The sequence below is a fragment of the Tenrec ecaudatus genome, chromosome 9 (assembly GCF_050624435.1).
Source record: "Tenrec ecaudatus isolate mTenEca1 chromosome 9, mTenEca1.hap1, whole genome shotgun sequence".
Lineage (NCBI taxonomy): Eukaryota > Metazoa > Chordata > Mammalia > Afrosoricida > Tenrecidae > Tenrec > Tenrec ecaudatus.
The window spans coordinates 79,511,939-79,532,081 of record NC_134538.1 but is presented as its reverse complement, the minus strand read 5'-3'; the positions used below and the strand labels follow the sequence as shown (position 1 = coordinate 79,532,081).

Genomic DNA, 20,143 nt, shown 5'->3' with positions numbered 1-20,143 from the left:
AAGCACTGTAATGAGGTCATGCTGGGGATGGGGGTGGGGGTGTTGTTCCTGCATTTCCGTTTGCCCTTCATCCCAGCATCCTTCACCCCTATCCCCACATCTTTGAAATCCTCCCAGGTCCACCCGCACGCCCACTGCCTTCCTAAAAGCCCCTGTCAGAGCCTCTTCCGAGGTTCCGCTGCCTGAAACCCCGGAGCTCCGCTCCAAGCTGACTCACACCACTAATGTCAGGGAGTCGTGTCACCGGGCGCAGGGCTCTGCAAGCTGTTGCTTGCGCGGTCGCACCGCCGCCGCGCGCGCGCGGGCGGTCGGGCGGGGGCACCAGGGTCTGCGCTGCAGCCCCGCAGCCTCCCCGCGAGGGGCGGGGCGGGGCCCGGACGGGACACGCCCCCTCGGCGCGCCGGCCCCGCGGACCGCAATGATTTAGAAGTTCAGGAATCCCACGTGACGTCACCGGGGGGGTGATGTAATGCACTCTAAATAGAATGTATTGTAATCTTCGCTCAGTCCAACGTGGTCCCTTCACCCGGGCTCGGCTCTTGCCTTCTCCACACTTGTTTGGTAAGTTCCTAAAAATACGGCGCGGCCACTTCTGGGGCTTTTGCATTTAGCCACTTTGTTGCACTTGCCGCGGGAGCCATCTCCGGAGCGTACTTGGTTGCCAGGGCCTGTGCCGGGCCGCAGCCGCCGCGAGGTTTCGTGGTCCAGTGGGCAGGTCATAGGGCAAGGCGTAGGGAAGATGCGGTGCCTGGTTTTTGGAGGGTGATCTGTGTTTGTAAACACTCCGCGGACCAGAAGGAGGTTCGGCCGCTGGCGCTGGCGGGCTGTGGACTAGTGTCGTGCCCTGAGGCCACCCGAGCGCCAACACGCCGAGTCCGCCCCGGAGCGCGTCCGTCCTGGTGGCCACCGCGCCGTGCGACAGGAGGGATGCTAACTCACGTGGAGCGAGCGCCGTGTCCGTGCGGGCGCCGGCGTGCGTGCGCGTGCGGGAGCGCGCGTGTGTTTCCCTGACGGGGGGACAGCTATGAATCGGGGGTGTGTGTTTGCCTCCAGAGACCTGGCAAGGTGCGGAACCCTCCAGAAGTTGCGGTCAAGCGGCGGCGGCTGTGGCGGCGGCAGCGGCGGTGGCGACAGCGGAGACGGCGAGCCAGGCAACTCTCCTCGCCATTCCCAACTTCCCAGTGATGCGGCAGAGCCCCCGGAGAAAGTTTGCAAACTTCCAGCGGGCAGCGCGGAGACACCGGGTCGCCTAGGGGCGCGCGGGCGCGCAGGGGGCTCGCTCCCTCTGGGGCGCCGAGCAGGGCCGCCCGCCGCAGCTGGTGGGTAAGCGAGGTCGCGGCTCGAGGGTGGCGAAGCTCTGGGCAGCAGTACCTCCGCCCTGCGGGTGCCACGGAGGATGACAGCTCCGGCTCGGGCGGCGACGGCGCGGAGGCACTTCCCGGGACTTCGGCGGCGGATTCTCGGCGCAGCCGCTGAAACTTTCTCACCAAGTTTGTCAGACACACGCAACCAAGGACCTCTTTTCTCTCGACTGCTGCATCCCTCTTATTCTTTATTTTTCTGCCCGAGATTTATATCTGGTGTGTGTGTGTGGGGGGGGTGTCTAGTATATAAAGCGTCCAGCCCCTTGCTTTCCGCCCCACGCTTTCCCTGAACTCGTGTCGCCCCCACTTGATGCTTCTTCCAGGCGCGGCGCGGGCTGCAGTGGTCTGCTAGTACATTTCGTGGTCAGTTTGCAAGAGCGTTTGATTGTTTTTATTTTTCCCTCCCTCCCTGACATGTATCAAGGAATAAAAGGCTGGATACAGGTCCATTACGTCATTCTGCAGGCCAGTGAGTGTTTGATTAACTGCTTCAGATACTCAAGGGTTCGGAGGCTTAGAAATGCTGACAAAGCAACTCTGCTTTGTCCATCCTGGGTCCCCAACTTACTCCCGCAATGGACAGTTCCCCTGCATCTTTACTGCCTGCTTACCGGGCTCCCCCACCTCTCCCGGTCCACCCCTCCCCCGCCCACGCTGTTAGCCCTCTGGCTCCGCCTCTGCCTTTTATGGCCTTCCCAGGGGCTAGCGCTGTCCCTGGAGTGTGGGTAAGAGCTTCTGGTTTCCAAGGGGGAAAGCAGCACCTGATCGGGCACAATCTGCCCTTTTCTATTATTTAAGAAAGGCACCCGCGAGCTCCTTGACTCCCCCCTCCATCCCTTCGCTAGTGTGAAAATGCACAGCCCTGCTAGATAAAAGCATTGCAGAAAATGTTCCGCCTTGCTATGATAATACTGGTCGCTGTGGTGACTGCTTAGGACGACAACACAGCGACGGCAAACAAATGAATACATTTGGGGTAGCGCCTTCTCAGGACCGTTTATCAGAAGAGAGAATATTCAGGATTGAGGATGCTTAATTAAATCAAAGTTCATTGGAAGGTTTAGGATGAGATGCCCAAAGTGAGGGGATATGAATGGTTGAACCCCTAATCTCATGCCATAAATTGGTGTGTGTGTGCATGCTACTTTGTCACCCTTAACTTTATATGTCTATATTTGAAGAGGAAGTTAAATACATAACACCATTGAACTGAGTTGGAATCTTTGCATGACTGGCGGTCGAAACTTTTCTTAAAAGCTCAACAACTTTATGTGGCAGGTTCAAGGCATTAAAAGCACAAAGCGTTTTTCTTGGGGATGCAGATGGGTGCAGTAATAGTAAAAAAAAAATCCTGAAATGAGATGTGGGATGGAGAGAAGGCAGGGTTAGGGTCTTGTAGATGGTGAGAGTGCAATACAGGAAAACATACTCCGAATAGGTGGGAAACTCTTGAAGGACCCAGGCTTTGTTACAGTGGGATCTGCTTTCTTCCCTGTGAAAGTCATGCTGTCCAGAAGGCATATCTGTGCGGCTCAGGTTTGGAGTCTAATTGACATCCTTTCCCGAGTCTGCAGCAGGCAGCGTTTGTCAGTTGTTCCCATTTAGCGGTGGAATAGATGGAATCATGTAAGCCACACACAATACAAGTGCATCAAAAATGGGAAACTTCTTGTTTGTGAGGCCCAGCCCATAAGGGAAAATGGCCCAGGTCACTGGCAATGGGAGTGTGATTAATGATCAGTGATTTAGTGATCAGTGATTAGTGGTTTTATTCAAACTGTTACCTCCGACCAAAGCACACATCAGAGGATTAGCAGGCTCTTTAGATAAATGCTCATTAGCGGAAGGGGGAAAAGCAAAGATAATAGGCATGCACCCAGGGACAACTCTTGAAGAAATTCATTCCAGTATTCAGAATAATAAGCTCTATTAACAGAAAGCCCCTTTAATTGAAAACTTGCTTTTATCTTGTAAATCAAAGTTAGAGGTACAAGTTTGTCCTGCCATTATAACCTAAATTTTCCCATATCGTCTAGATGTGGATTATCTCAGTAGCGATATCTTTAAATTTTTTAAAAATTCAATAAACAATTAGACCTTTACAGCAGCTGAACCCTGGCAAGTTCTTAACGCCTAGGGTCTGTCTGAAGGTGTCTCCACTTGTAGGATGGAGCACGCAAGCTTGCTAACTAGATGGCGCACTGCTGTTTGGTGTTCCGCCCCATGCGGTCCAGCAGTATAAATTGAGCAAGTAGCTGCTGGTGAGGTGTGCTTCCACACTAGAAACAAAGTTGATTCTGTGTGGGGTTGGAGGCTAGATACTTCTACAAGTTTTTAGTCACATTTTCCATGTCAGTTAAATCTAGGGAGTTAAAGGCTACTGGAAAAACTAGTCTCATAACTAAGAACCTTGCAGCGGCAGGAAGGCAAGGAGGGCTGAGTCCAGCGGGGACCCCTGGGGTGCAGAAGGGATTGCAAAGTAGCAGCCCTGTTCTCTGGAACTCAGAGGTACTGGGGCAGATCTTCAGAGACTTATTTTCTTCTGATTCTGGCTGGTGGAAGAAGGAAAGAAAAGAAGTTACTAGCAAGAAAAGAAAGGGACAAAACAAAGACAAAACTTGATTTGGTGCCTGCGGGAAAGAACACCGTTGCTGATTTTATCGTTAGATAATGGTAAGATAATCTTTCTTATTCCTACAAAGCAGAGAGCACTCTGCACTTGGGTCCACTGAATGAGGCTTGTACTTTCAGGAGGAGAATTCAGAAATGGAACTCTTGGTTTGCTCTGTGCTGGCGTGTTGCTTTTGTCAGTTTCCCGGGGCTTGGATGAGTTTGGTGTGGAACCGTGTGTGTGTGTGTGTGTGTGTGTGTGTGTGTGTGTGTGTGTGCCATTGAGCTTTCATGTGTGTGAATAAGACTATTATTTCCTGACTGAAACGTATCCCTGAGCATTTGGGCTGCAGTAGGGACTTTATGGAACATGATAAATAATATGCCAAATAAGAATTTCTTTTCCATTAGCTGTCACAAATCACTGCAGTAAGTACTTTGCTTCTTATAAGGAAGGAACGCTTTAACAAGCAGCTGAAAAGTTCTAAACAAAACAGAAAAGTGTGCACTAAATCCAAACCTAGAGGTGTCTTTCCTTGTAGAAGGCGGTCCTTAGTATCAGCTGTTCTGCTTGTATAGCGGTTCTCAACCTGTGGGTCACGACCCCTTTGGGGTTGACCGATCCTTTCAGTGTTTCATCACAGTAGCTAAATGACAGTGATGGAGTGGCAACGAAAATAATGTTATGGTTGGGGGTCCCCACCACATGAGGAACTGCATTAGGAAGGTTGAGAACACTACGCTAGTGCTAAGCCTAAAAAGAAAATGATAAGAGAACTACTTATGCCCCCACCTTAAATTGTTCTCATGTACCTTTGCTTATTGCATTTTCTATAGCCCTGTTCTTGTAAAAATCCTTACTGCTTTAACTCGACTTTTATTTTTTCAACTTGGCTCAGACTAAACACATCTTCTCAAATTGATATGGTCTCCCCAGCCAACTGTTTGTGAATGAAAATGGCCAATACCTGTGAGTGGTCTGTCAATGAGAAGTCAGTATGACTTTCTATAGTTTAGGTCTGAGCATGTAGTATATTAGAATGCTCCCCACCCCCCAAAAGGAAAGCCCTGTCTTTGAATGGAGGTCTGTTAGACAGACATTTCCTGGAGAAAATTTACCTCGCTTCTAGTTGCTTCCAGTTACGGCCAGGTGATTACTTGTCATTGTAACTACTTGCCGGTGTCTCACACCTGTAGATTCGAAATCCGCGGAGCATGGCCTTTCTCTGTATTTGCACAGATGCTGTTTCCTGGCTTCCCCATTTCTCCAGGTATTTGCTTTGTAGCAGTGAGGCATTGCTCTGCCCTACTAAGTCCGCGGCACCGGCGTTTGCTTCCTATTCAGCTGAAAATTATCTGGTGTGAGTGTGATAGTCTTTGGGTCCCCAAGCTATAAACTTTGCTCTTGTGGTTGGTTTGGAGTCAACATACTGTTTTGTCATCTTTTCTTTCTTTTTTTACTCCCCCTTCTTCACTCCAAAGCAATGCAGTTAGTCACAAAATTAATGTGATCATGGCTGGTGTTGCCCATCTATATGCTTCTTCTGCTTCTTACAAATTGGATTTCTATAGCAATTTTAAGATTTTTTTTGAGGCAGCTTTCTTGGATGAAGATGGAACCATGATCTCAGTCAATTCATTATCTTGTCCAGTTCGACTGTCAGCCCTATTATGGGAATCAACGAATGCTTTTATAAATCAGTGCTGAAAAATTTAAATCCAGGACTATTTCTCTGAATTCCATTTAAGAAAATTATGCAGTCGAGATAAGGTAATAAAGTCGAGGGCAGCAGCCTCCAATATTTAAGTGTGAAAAGAAGCACTTTCCAAAATGCTAAGTAGACTTACAGACAGTGCAGAACCCTCTTGTATTGCTATTTGTAAAATTAAAGAAGCTATCTATTTTGTGCCCTTGCTTTAAATAGAAAAGTCTGATGCTTTTAAACAAAATGACACCGTGTTTAATGGTCTCACGAAAGAGTTATACCATTTTGTAATTAGGGGACAAATGGACAATTAGTGATTTTTTTTGAGGCCCCACTAGTATTCCATTGTTGGGAATTACAAATTATGGACTTAATTTAGGGGGAAACCAGAGAGCATTTTGTTAGACACTTCCAGGTAGTGAGAAGAGAAAACTCTTCCAGAAATAAGAGAAACATTTTTGGCCCTCTTTTGAGGATCCTGAGACTTGCAGAATAAAATATAGGAAGTTTAGGATGTATTCCTGAATTTAGATGTTGCTGCATTGGTACCTCAGCATTTTCCCCTCCCAGCTTATTTGATCACCCACTTCCCCTCCTCTGGGAAATAGAAAATAGATCAGGATCAATTTAGCCCAGGATCAACTTAGCACTTTAAATATGTATATTTTGGAATTTTTCTCTCTTCTATTTCCTTCAGGTGCACATTTCCAATCTCTGCTTTGAAATGAACATGTTAGCCTTTGACTTGAAGGCTTCCCAGAGGGTGCGAAGGAGTTATTTGCAGGGAGAGGCTCATAGTGTCAGGCAGACAGACCTGGAGCTGGGAGAGAGTATGACAGACACTCCCCCACTCCCTCCCCTCCACCCCCATGTACCAAAACAAAGGAAATGCAAAGCCTAGTGGAGTCCTTTGACTTCGCCAAGGCCCAACTCAGGAGAGAGGACCAGCCACACTTGGAAGCTAACCCCAGTGTGCAGGTCAGAGATCTTAGACCACCACCACCCCACCCAACTTTAAATATGCCTATTTCGTGCCTATCCATAAATGCCCAAGCCAAGAAGGAAGCCTAACCCATGGCGTTAGATTTGCTTTGCTCTTTTCAAACCTTTTGACCATTACCCGTTTCAAAGGCAAATTTTTATCAGCTCTTTGGAAACTGCCCTGTCAATAGAAATGATGCTTACTGCTCTAGTTTATTCTTACAGTGCTAAAGCAGGGTTGATCTTATTTTTCTAATCCTGGCTCCTAGCTTGATTTTCACGTAAAGCCTATCTCTTCACTGTTAGTCTTTCGGTGCTCTGGGAATGTCAACAACATCTACCTTTGGTTGGTTGAGATTAAGATGAACAGCTAAAACGGGTCCAAAAGGCAGTGATTTTCTTTACTTCTTCTCTTTTCTTTATCATGGAGGAGGGGATCTGAGAGGACGGTCTAAGATAGATCATCTTTCTTTTTTGTCAAATTGTGTCTCAAGTGCTATTTTCCTGCCGACAGATGTACTTTGGCTCAGGACCCGTGCATAGTATATGAGTTTTCGGTGTGGAGCGCCTTGGGTCTGGGAGTGAGCATTTGGGGGTTGACTGACAAAGCTGAACTGATCGTAGTTACTAGAAACCACGCGTGCCACGCAGGGGGCTTCAGTGCTCCAAGCGTTTGATTGAAGACGACACTTGGGCAGTGGCGTATTTCGGATGGAGAACAAGAATATCTTAGTAGAAATCTTGAATGCATCTACTGTATGTGTTGTTTGGCCTGCCCCATTGGTTTCCTTTCCAGCTCTTTGCTTGAAAGTTTTATATCAGAATTCAGGTCTCTTTTATTCTTTCATTACACCGAGGGGCCTCTGTGGTGCAGGCTGGATTGCCCCCCATCCCAAAATAGATCATATTTCAGCCAGTTTTACACAGTTCCCTCTCTTCTGGATTCTCAAGGGTGAGAAAACACATGTAACTGAAGCCATCTTTGTTGTTAATATTTTCTAATTAGCTGCTTATTAAAGGAAATACATTTTATCATCACTTTACTAGCTCGGCTAGGACCTTTCACTATGTCAAAAGAAGATTTTCTTCCTCCGTTAAGTGTGATGCCTTGTAGCTTCTGAACAACCAGGCACCAATAGGCCCTGGTAGGGCAGTGGTTAAGCTTTCTGCTGCTAACCAAAAGGTCAGTGGTTCAAACCCACCCAGGAGCTCCAGGGGAGAAAGATAAAATTTGCAGCCTGGGAAACCCTGTGGGGCAGTTGTACTTTGTCCAGAGAGTAGAAAGCATTGAGTCCATTTTCACCAGAGCAGTGTGATGTTTTGCACATAATAAGGAGCCTGCTTTACCTTACTGCAATGACAGTGTGGTCCACAATACTCCAGGTGCGTGGGTCTAAACTCTGAGCCAGAGACTGATGGGGTGTGGAAGGTGGCTCTCAGGGTACTGAGGGCCTTGAAGGGCATTGACGGTAAACTACAACATGGCCAAATGTTCATGGGTCAGAAGGTGCCTGTGCACACCCATGTTTCCCACCATGGGTGATAGCGTTCCCTGGGGGAGGGGGTGCTGGAATGATCCAGGGGGACTGCAAAAGCAGATACCTATGCTTTGTCCTGGATCACGGGCTGTAGCACAAAAGTCCTTCATTGCCAGGGGACCATTGAGTATCTTTTATTTAGTTTTTTTTTCCTGCAAAGGGGGCATTTGGTCCAAAAGTTTGGGAACCTATGATCTATGTATTACAAGTTTTTCATCCAGCATCTCCATTTTCATTACATTGATGTTTCCTGGGATTTGTAAATAAAGCACCATTCCAGTTGCTTTCCTTTCATGAGCAATCTTATCATCACAATCTCAAGCATGTGCACAATGGGGAAGGAACTTTTTTTTAAATAAAGGGAATAGATTTTAGTAATAAATCTTAAAAGAAATATTTTGCAAGACCAAAGGGAGAAGAGATGTCTGGAAGCAGATCGATGGTGTCCCTGGCTCTGCAGTTCTCAGCTCTGTAACAAGGTGTGTTGTTGCACTTGGACAGCGGTTCTCCACCTTCCCGATGCCGCCACCCTTTCATACAGTTCCTCATGTGGTGGTGATCCCCCAACCATACAACTATTCTTGTTGCTACTTCATCACTGTAATTTTGCTACTGTTATGAATTGGGTGGTCCCTGTGAAAGGGTCGTTTGACCTCCCAAAGGGATTCCGGCCAACAGGCTGAGAACCGCTGCACTGGGAAGAAGGAAACCCCGTCCCTCTCAACCTGCTGTCCTGCCCCTGTGCTACCTTAAACTTACTGTACTTCTCTGCCTTCGTTCCTTTATCTGTGCTAAGACTTCCTTTATCTGTGCTAAGAAGTACGGTTCAATGGAACTATTAGGAGAAGCCACAAACACAAGTCACATACGTAATCTTAAATGTTCTAGTAGCTATATTAAAAAGTAGCTACATAAACTGTTCTATCAAAACGGATTTCACATGGGTGAAATTAGTAGTGTTATTATTTAACCTGACACATCCCAATAATGATTTCAACCTATAATGTGATACCGTGCATTCGTTTTAATTGTTACTTTTTGTAGTATGCCTTGGAACTTCAGTATATATGAAAGTCCAGTATAAATTTGAAGCACCGCTTCAAGTGAGCTAGCCAATTTTATGTGCTCAGGAGCCAGCTTCGAGCCAGGGACTGTGGTATCAGACACGCAGGTCTATATTCTCTCGTCAATGATTTTCAGTCTTGGCAGCTCCCCAAAACCACTTTGGGGCGTAAAAACAATAGTAATATCTGGGCCCCAACCTCCAGGGATTTTGATTTAATTTGTTTGCAATGGGCCTTGGCCTCTATATTTTTCAAAAGCTCCGCAAGTGTTTTTAATATGTTACTAGAGTTGCGAGTTGCAGTTATAACTGATCTCTAAGGAATCTTCTAATAGTCTATGATTCTATTTAAGAAAAGGGATTTCGGTAAAGCATGCACTCTGAGTTCAAGGTCACTAAGCAGTTATTTTAGGCATGCTGGATGTTACAAAGGTGGATTAGTGGGTTACCTGTTGGGCTGCTAACCACAAGGTCAGCAGTTTGAACCCACCAGCCACTCCTTGCAACACAGAGGAGGCTGTCTGTGTCCATAAAGATTTATAGCCTCAGAAACCCTAGATGGCAGCTCTTCTCTGCTCTATAGAGTCACTGTGAATCAGAGTCAACTGGATGGCAGTGGGGTTTGGGTTGGCTATACTACAAAAACATATTTAAGAGTTAAAATTTAGTAGTGAGAATTAAAATGTACAGACTAATTTTAAAGATAATTCTTTAAAAAATCATTTTATTGGGGGCTCATACAACTCTTATCACAATCCATACATACATTCATTGTGTCAAGCACATGTGTACATTTGTTGCCATCATCATTCTCAAAATATTTTCTTTCAACTTGAGCCCTTGGTATCAGCTCCTCATTTCCACTCCCTCCCTTTCCCACCCTCCCTCCCTAATGAACCCTTGATAATTTGCAAATTATTATTAATGTCTTCATGTCTTACACTGTCCGATGTCACCCTTCACCCACTTTTCTGTTGTCTATCCCCCAGGAAGGGGGTTATATGTAGATCCTGTGATTGGTTTCCCCTTTCTATCCCACCTTCCCACCACCCTCCTGCTATATCACTACTCTTATTATTGATCCTGAGGTGTTTATCTGTCCTGGATTCCCTGTGTTTTCAGTTCCTATCTGTATCAGTGTACATGCTCTGGTCTAGCTGGATTTGTAAGGTAGAATTGGGATCATGATAGTGGGGAGGAAGGAAACATTAAAGAACTAGAGGAAAGTTGTATGTTTTATCATTGCTATACTGCACCCTGACTGGCTTGTCCTCCCTGTGACCCTTCTGTGAAGGATGTCCAGATACCTACAGATGGGCTTTGGGTCCCCACTCTGCACTCCCCCTCATTCACAATGATATGATTGTTTGGTTTTTGATGCCTGATACCTGATCCTATCAACACCCGTAATCACACAGGCTGGTGTGCTTCTTCCCTGTGGGCTTTGTTGCTTCTCAGCTAGATGGCTGCTTGTTCACCTTCAAGACTTTAAGATCCCAGTTGCTAGAAGATCATGCTCATGCCACATATGCCCACATTTCAGTTATTTTGCTCGGTACTTCCTCATTGTTTGCTTTCAACTGGTTTGGGGGCAAACTTGCTCCACAAGACATCTCCCCCTGGCCTGCCCCTTCCCCCTCCCCCCTGACTCATGGGTTTCTTCTCGTCCAGCTTTTACACTTTTGTGTCATTTTAACCCAGTTCCCTACCATGGAGCTGATTCGCACTCATAGCGACTTGCAGACAGGTGCAGCTCTCTTCCCTTGGGCCAAGAGGTTGGTTACTAACCCTTTAGACTTTAGGTTTCATTCTGTCTGCCCCCTTTCAGCGTGTTTTCTACTCCGGTAAAGAGCTACACTCTCGGAAACCCACAAGGGCAGTTCGGCATCGACTCCACAGCACTGAGTTTGGTTTGGTTTGGTCCCCTTTTAAGATACTAGAAGAATAGCGATTTTTCAATCCACTACCAGAAGATTTTTTAGTACTTTTTTTTGACAACACATCTGTCTGTGTGTTCACTAAAGGATGCAAAGACCCAACGAGTAGAAAGTAGTTGACACATTTCCCCCTCGCCTCCTCCTCTTACGTCTTCTGGGTGGTGGCGTGAGCGCACTCTTTTTTCTCTTCACTTTACATTTTGACTTGTGGGGTCTTTTAATTCATAACTCCCCTCGCGGTTTGCCTTTAAACATTTTGGGGGTGTGGCCTTTGCGAGCCTTTTAAAAGTTGTCAACTGTGTGATGTTAACGACACCCCTCATCTGGTAAGGCCATCACCACTCTCCATTTCAAAGTCACATTCGATTCCCGGTTCTTCCTGCAGAATCAATGTGCAGTGCTGTGGATCCAGGTGATGGTCCTTGGGCACGGCGTGCCTTTGAGAGCCTCTGTGTTCCCAAATCTTGACTCTGTCACCTCCACTTTCTCGCTTTATCCCGTCTTCCCAAATACATGTCTTTCTGACTGGATGTGCACATATGTGTGTGTATAAACATGACTTAAAAAACCAGCTTCAGATACAAAATTACATGTGTCTCTACATGCTGTGCTGAGGATATTTGTATTTTTGTATTATTTGTATTTTTGTAGTATTTGTATTTTGTAATCATCTACTGGAAGAATTTTTACCTCTGTTTATTAACCAGTACACAGATACTCATTTTACGGATGGAGAGGGTTAGGCATCGTGTGGGCTGGTTACTGATTAGGTCCCTCATTGTGTGAAAAAGCAAGCTCACTTTTATTCATGTCATGACTTCCAGGTGGGAATAATCCATCATGTATACAAATACATTTGTCTCTTTTTTGGTAAATAACATACTTCCTGGTGACTTCCTATGTGTTATTTATGCTTCAAAGGCTCCCCTGTTATCGCCTGTAGCTCACAGTGCCTCAGCTTCGGGCTACATGGACCTGGGGTGCTTAACAAACACACAGAGCCGTCTCTTGACAGGGGACCTATTCTAAGAGCTGCATAAAAGCATCTGTGCAAACGTGGGGCTTTGGTGGCCCCAGGGGAGCTTTCTTTCAGATCCCTTGGGATTCAGTGTTAGAGGGCAATGGAGAGAGACAAGGAGATTCAAGATCCAAAGTGCTTAGCTCTTTGTGGGGAGGGAGTGAAGAGCTCCAGGTTATATATTGGGTAGTCAATTATTCATTGAATGACAAAGACTAGCCCAGCTCCTGAGTCAATTTTAATAAAACATTTGAGGTCTTGTTAGAGCCGTACATTCTCTTCAGGGTCACCTGATTCTGAGGATTGTTTTGTTGTCCCCTAATAGCAGTGAGAGACTTGAACTTACTTGTAGTTTTGTCTGTACCACCGTTTCCTAAATGGTGAGATACAAGCCATGGCTACCAATGCAATTCATGACCAGGGCCAAGGAAGGACTCGTTTAAGTTCATAGGCAAGCGGTATGCTAACGTTGAAACAATGGTAACATTATAATTGATACCTAGAGGTGACCCTGTTATTAGGTGTCATTGGGTTGGTTCCAACGCTGTGCACATCTTCTCTATGTACAAGAGAGCAAAACACTTCCCGGCCAGGTGCCATCCTCACAAATGTTATTAGGAGCCTGCTTTCGCGGCCCCTGTATCAGTCCATCTCCCTGACTGACCTGGAAGGTTTTCTGTGGCTGTGATCTGCATGGTTGGCAGTTCGAAACCACCAGCAGCCCCTCAGGAGAAAGACTTGGCTTTCTACTCCTGGAAACCCTCACAGTCTTGGAAGCCCACAGGGGGTTGCTATGCATCAGCGTTGACTCAATGGCAGTGAGTTTAATCTCTCAGCCTAGGCAGCCTGTTTCATTTTGTGACACTATCTGGCAATGTTCCACTGCTATTTGTAAGGTTTTCAGAGGCAATTCCCTCTGAAATAGACCAAGTATTTCTTCTTTGTAATCTGTTCTTAGTCTGCAAGCTCCACGGAAACCTGTTAATTTAGGTGACCCCGCAGGTCGTTAAAGTATCAGTGACATATCTTTCAACACCATTGCAACTTGTTTGTGACAACAGTATAACAGATGGACAAACAATTGATGACTAGGTGGCTATGATTGTATATAAATAAAAATGTTGATCAATGAGGATGGGAGTGTGTTAATTGTTTTAAAGTGCCTATGATCTTTTTAGGATACCCTTAGATAAATTGTAAGTTTGAGCAATGAGCTGTATATATATACACACACACATATACATAGGATCATATATGTGTATACATTTATATATGAGGAGAATTGTTAAAAGTTCAAGAAAAATAGAATTACCAGATAATGGAATGTTTCCACAGACTTTTTGCAGTTCCTTTGGGTATATGTGTGTGTATGTTTGCTTAAAGAATATGGTTAGAATAAAAAGAATTGAAACCATACTTTCAATATTATCTTCTTCTAATAAAGGTCATCTCTGCACACTGTTTACACTTTCATCTTGCAGCTTTTGCGAAGCCAGATGACTAGCAACCATTCTCAGTGCAGTGCTGTGTTGACGTCATCCAGGATGGTGGTACTCAGTGTTTGGGCACCATGAAGCAGCGTGTAATTTGAAATTATACTTTGTGCTAAATGCCCATGCTAATCTCTAAGCCAGTCAAGACATAACAAAGCAGCATCGCTTGCCCATTGGAACGCCGAAGCAGTGGCAGAGAAAGACGCTTCTTCTACATTCTTTTTATGGCGACTCGCAAGTGCTTGCAAGTGTCAGGGAGAGCATGATGATTGACATGCTCTTGGGAAGCAGCAGCTGTGGGTGGTGCAAATGGTTAAGCACGAGGTTCCTCAAAGAAGCGAGCACTGATCGAAAGGCTGGTGGTTCACACCCACCCAAAAGAGCCTTGGTAGAAAGGCCTGTGAGTTACTCCCAAAGGTCACAGCCAGCACACACAGGAGATTGTCTTGAATCAAAATCAACTCCGTGGGGATTCGTGATTGTGATTTTGGAAGGGATTTCCTGGAGACAGATAATGTTTTAACCTAAGGTCCATTTTTGTCCTTTACGAGAAGTATACGTGTGTGTGTGCACAAAAAACTTGGGTAGCTTTAGAAAAAGGAAAACTAAGAATAAATTATGAGTGCTTCCATTTTCATTTAATATTGAGTCTTACAGACCCTATGCTCCTTGCAGAGTCGTCAGGGATAAAGATTGTTTGTGCCCATTTCTCAGATGGAGAAATAGAATATATTAGACTATTTGTTCAAAGTTCGGTGGAGCATACATTTTAGTGTCTTACAGAGAGGGTATAAAGTCATCCCAGGAGGCCTTTTGTGCAGTAGGCTGATACCGAGAGGTACCAGCGGGGAGAGGATTCTGACTCTGAGGAGGATTCAGGAAGCCAACCGCCAGGCACAGAGCACAGAGCTCCTCTTGTCTGGATACGGGCTTGGATCAAGGTGGGCCCGGTGGATTGGAAAACCATGGCTGTTTGGTATTGGTTGAGTATCTCTCTTTGCCTTTACTTGACTGCCTTTCATACTTGAGGTAGTTAGTTTATTGTGCCAACCTGGATGATTAAAGACACGTGGGTTTAATTGAAGGGCGGAGGGATAAATGGCTCAGTGAGCCTCACCTTTCTAGTTCTTGGGTCTCTTGCTTTCTGATGATCGGATCAGGGTGCAGCTGCCTTAGCCAGTTCCTGCTTCGGCTGGCAAGACTCACTTCCTGCAAGACTTCCACAAAGAAAAGCAGCATGGACCTGCCCCAATGCAGCTCTGGGTGCTGGAGCAGCCGTGTGGAAAACCTGCCAGCACTGAGATGCTTACACGTTCACTTATTCGGCTTTCCTCCTGCAGTTGGCATTACTGCGTGTGTTTTGTGAGTTGGAGAAGGACTTTGTGGATTGGTGTCGGACATATAAGCTAATGCTGGAGGGTTGGGATGTTTTCTTGATGTGCACTTACCCTTTATATAAAACTCTCTCTTGCTCATGCATTTCTGTAGATTTGTTTCTCTAAAGTACCCAGACTAACCCAGTACTGCAGGGATAGACTCTACTGCTCAGTGAGGGGAAAAATCAAGCAGCATGGGCCTGGGGGTTCTAGTGCCATTGAGTCTGTGCCCATTCCCAGGGGCCCGACAGGGTCGGTAGAATTGCTCCTGGGGGCTTCCAAGACTGTAGGTCTTACGCGAATCGAAAGCTCAGCTCCTTTGTCCCATGGAATGGCTGGTGGTTTCGAACCACAGCCCTTGCTGTTAGCAGCCCGAGTCATCACTGCTGTACCACCAGGGTAACTACATAGCTGCATTGTTACAGGGACACGGCCCAGAGATGGACAGGCTAGAAGTCAAACATTCTGGAACTCTCTCATGGGTGGTATGGAGGAGAAAGTTAGAAACATTTGGGCTGGAAAGGGAAGGACTCAGGATTGGGCATGCTATCCAGGAATATTAGCTGGGCAAGACGTTTCATTTTTGGACTGTGCTCAGGGAAAATCCATGAAAGTTGGGCCAGAAATTGAGGGTGGGAGCTTTGCTGTCTTGCTGACTGTTTTGGAAATGGGAAGAATTGTGAAGCAAGGAGAGCTATCGTCGGTGGAGTGGGTTATCGCAGAAACGAGTGATTGGCCTTGCCTTGGAGAATCCAGAATGGCCATCAGAAGAGTTTTGACAAGCAGTAACAAGGGGTTGTGTGGGACTGTGGGTGGGGGCTGGGGGTGTAGCCAGGGGATAGGGCTTCTGGCTTTTTGGATTTTAGACCTTTTTCATAAGCTAGTGAAACATGGAGAAAGGTTTCTAGAAAATGTCATGTAGGCACATGTTCAGGAGAAAGTTCCCGGACCCTCGGAAGCCAGGGGTTCCAGCTTGCAAGACCCCAGGTCTGACGCTGCCTGAGGTGCTTTCTACTGCGACAGTTCTCTGGACAGAGAGACCTGCAGTTGCCACGGTTGAATACAAATCTTTTCAAATAGTCAACCTATCTGTGCGTGTGAATCCATTACATATAGTAAGCTTAAAAAGGAACTTGAGTTAATGAAGTTATCCTAGTGCGTATAATTAAAGGGAGCATTAGCATGGATTGGTTTACCCTGGGTGGTTTTTAAGGGGGCAGCTGCCTCTTGGCTTAAGAGCCCCTGCTTTGGCAATGAACCGATGCCTGGGTCAATAACACCTTACATTTATAAAGTTTTCAAAGTACTTTCATGTCGATTACTTTATTTGGCGCTATGACAGTACTGTGAAGTATTCGTGATGGAAAAATCAATCCCGTTTGACGGATGAGGGAAAAAGTAAGGCCTGGTTTTGAACTAGAACTAGGCAGGGTATCCCACTGCTCCGGCTCCTTTTCCTCGTCCTTCGGCCAGCCTCCTTCTGGCCACACAGACCCTGGGGAATCACGGGAGTGTCTGCCCTCGCGTCACCAGGGAGGGGCAGCAATAGTACATGAACCAAGAAGCGCTCCTTCCAGCCCAGAGGGTTGGGAACGTTGCTTAAGTCTAAGGCCATCTGTGCTACAACAGGCTTGGATGTATATTTGTGTCGCCGACTGAAATGCTGGAGTGACGTACTGGAGGACAAGGCGTACGGGGCCTTTAAAAGTCTATGGCATAATTTCATCGTCTTTTCATTTCATTTTCTCACAAAGTTTTTGAAGCCACAGTTGACCCTGGAAAAACCCCCCTGCCCAGTGGAAAAATCTGTGTATACATTTGTCTTCCCCCAAACTTAACTAGCAACAGCTTGCTGTTGACCTGGAAGCTTGCCTATAACATAAGCAGCCAACGAGCACATGTCTTGTATGTCAGATGTACTACGCACAGCACCCATTTCAACCTACGATTTCAATATGCGGTAAGAAGGCACTTCACAGACCTGTGCCTGGTTTTCCCACCGGCTGCACAGGCAGTCGTGGCCCCACGAATGTCCTTTCATTTGGATTCCTTCATCTTGAGATGGCGGGTGACTTTTTCTTGTCATGTCATGACATTTCTTTAAGTATGGGCACGCGTCGAGCTTCAGTAGTGCCGCTCCGCGTGGTGTTGTTCAAGATGAACAGTAGTGTACTAAACACTCTGCGAAGTCCACGAAAAACCATGCGATCCCTGTTTCCTGTGATTTGCAATTGACTGGAGAGATGAACTGCTCACTAGGAAGTGATTCCAAAAGGCTCACTGACATCTAGCCGCTGCTGACTTCGAGCCACCCTGCAGGACAGGCTAGAACTACCGCTGGGCCTTTCTCTGGAGGAGTGGCTGCTTGCTTGCGACTCCTTCATAAACAGAACTTTCTATTTCAAACCAGTGTTGTTCAAGGATCGACTGTTCTTCTTTCTTTCCATTTTCTCTCCCTTCTTCCTCTCTCCCTTCCTTCGCCAAATACTTGCCAAACATCTGTTATGCGCCAAATACTAGGGGATACAGCCTCAAAACCAGATGCAGTCCTTGTCCTCGTAGCGCTGATACGGAAAGGCCACACCAAAATTCATTGCAGCGAAGGCTTGTGGGAGGGGGGTGATAGGGAAGGGGGCATTGTTATCTTTCCAGAATTGATAGTGCTTGGCCTACTACGGGGGTGTCATATTTAGAAGTCCGTAAAGAGATAGTGGTCATATGACCAGGGGATTGATTAACTGGGAGAGGAAGAAGAAGGATTCATCCTCAGGATAAAAGGAGCCAGGCAGGACAAACTGGAGCACTTGTGAGTAGGAGCTGCCTTCTGTTGGGTGGTGGAAACGGTGGGGGGGATTCTAGCGCATTGCCCTATGGGCTTACGTCTGAGTCATCTGGAGAGAACAGAGAAGGGCTCTGACCCCAAACTTCAAGAACAACTCTCACTTAAAACGATGCTGCCGTCGTTGGGTTGGCAGGCAACACAGTCTGGTAAGCTCTCCCAGGGAGACCCCTACAGCATCCTGAAACAGCTACGGGACACGGCACAGCTGTGGCCCCAGAGGGGACTCAGTACATGGAGGGTGTAGTGGCAGGCTTGCCCACTGTGGAGGCAGAAACCTGCCAAGTGCTGGGGCCCCATTGGCTGGCAGGTGGAGTGTGATGTGGATTTAAACAGGACCTTTTATGGCACATGTTAAAAACAGGTTTCTGAAGGGTCCCCAGAAAAACATGGGCTGAGGACCCACCTATTAATAGGTGTGGACCAAAGTCAACCACCAGGTTATAATGTAAAGTAGAACAGGCATGCTACACTGATAAAGGAGTTTGTGGGCATTGTCCTCAGTGTATGGCCTTGTATGTGCTACCCATGGCTGTGAAAACCAACACCAACTGAGCCTGAGAACAAAGGACCAAAACCTACTATCCTTTATTGCCTTCCCAGGCTTAATAATACATTTTTTGATGTGCTAATTTGCTGAAAGGGCAGAAGCCACTAGCTTTTTCTCTTCTTTCTCTCACACACCCCAGGTTGTGCATATACATTTCAATGCAATAAAAACACTTCGTGATGTTCTTGTTAATGGACAATTCTTACCTAATCCTCGCTTTGATTTTGCACAGTGAAAGCAGAGGAGATGGAATTCTGCATTAAAAAATTAAAACATATCACAATAAAAACACTAATAATCTGATTAGAAAATGGGCAAAGAATTAGAGGTTCCTCCAAAGAAGATTAAAAAACAAAACAAAAAAAACAAACTCACAGCTGTCGAGTCGATGCCAACTCTTAGCTACCTACAGGAGTAGAAAGCCCAGTCTTCTTCCCGAGGAACTGCTGCTGGTTTCAAACTGCCAACCATGCGGCTCACAGCCCAGTGTGTCATCTTTGATCTTTGTGTTAGGCCGGCTTGACTTAGAGCAACAAATCCAGTGCCACTCCTGTAAGAAAGCTTTATATCAAGAAGCTTTATATATCAGGATAACATCCCAGCTCAGTCCAACTCATTCATAAGTCTGATAATAGTCCATACACAATGATGCAGAATGCAGGGAGATCACAGGCCGGGGCGCGAAAAGGTGTGTGATCTCATGGCGGTGGCTCTGGCAGCAACCAGGGTCAGCAGCAGGAAGGTGAAAGCAGAGAGAGAAGGGAGGTTCCAGGACCCTCTTTATGAGAAGGCCATGCCCACAAGGAGTCATCTTCAGGCTGTGACCTGATTGACAGGCTAGACTTCACCCCCATCTTCAAGTTAACATGACCTTATTAAGCGCCCCAATCTTCACTGGGAAGTGCTTGGAGTCTTTCTCTGTTCCCTATGCCAAGGTCTTATATAATCTAACTACTCCAGTGATTTCTTCTGCAGACTGCCTCCTCATCTTCCTAAAATGTAGACTAATTGCTCATTTAGTCAGTCCACCTGCCTTCTGTGAACAAACGAGTATGAAGTAATATGGGAGGGCGTGCCACTCTAGAAAGAGAACTGGAGGCCAATGTCAACCTGCCAATCCTAAAAACCCACCTTTCGCTTGCTTGTCTGTCGCTATGTTGCCATTCTCTGGACAACTCTATCATCCCCTCAGCCTGGCTTATAGAGTGATCTGTGACAAGCCCTATTACTGATGACCAGCCATGTTTATCAAGGTGGAGGGGTCAGAAGAGGCACAGGAGGAGTTGGGGAGGGCGTAGGTCTACTGGTCCTGAACTTGCAGGTGACCTTTTACAGTTCTTAGAAGGGTCTTTGTTTCCAGACTTATCCTGGGAGGTTACAGGAAAAGATAAGCCAGGGAAGAGATTAGATTTATGGAGACACGTTGTTAACTTACAGAAGAGCTCTGGGTCTCTAGGTTTGGCAGTGTAAAGCTGGGTGAAAGCACAAGATTCAATTAGGAAATGATTTCCTTACTGTCTTTAAAGCTAGAATGAGTGTTTCGTTCGAGAAACACATAAAATGGTTCAGTGAATACAGTCTTATTCAGTGTATACACATACCCAAACTGGTAACCTGTTGTCATGGAGTCAAGCCCCGTTCATGTGTGTCAGGGTCAAGCTGTATCCC

The 20,143-nt window shown here is 46.3% G+C and overlaps 1 protein-coding gene across 2 annotated transcripts in view; it reads left to right on the top strand.

Moving 5' to 3' along the window:
* Positions 1-460: 460 nt before the first annotated feature.
* CREB5 (cAMP responsive element binding protein 5) overlaps positions 461-20,143 on the top strand; it is a 491,776-nt gene continuing 472,093 nt past the window's right edge. For both annotated transcript variants that reach the window (XM_075558234.1, XM_075558233.1), the window contains exon 1: positions 461-561. The gene's annotated coding sequence lies outside the window, so the exon portion shown is untranslated. The remainder of the gene's footprint in view (positions 562-20,143) is intronic.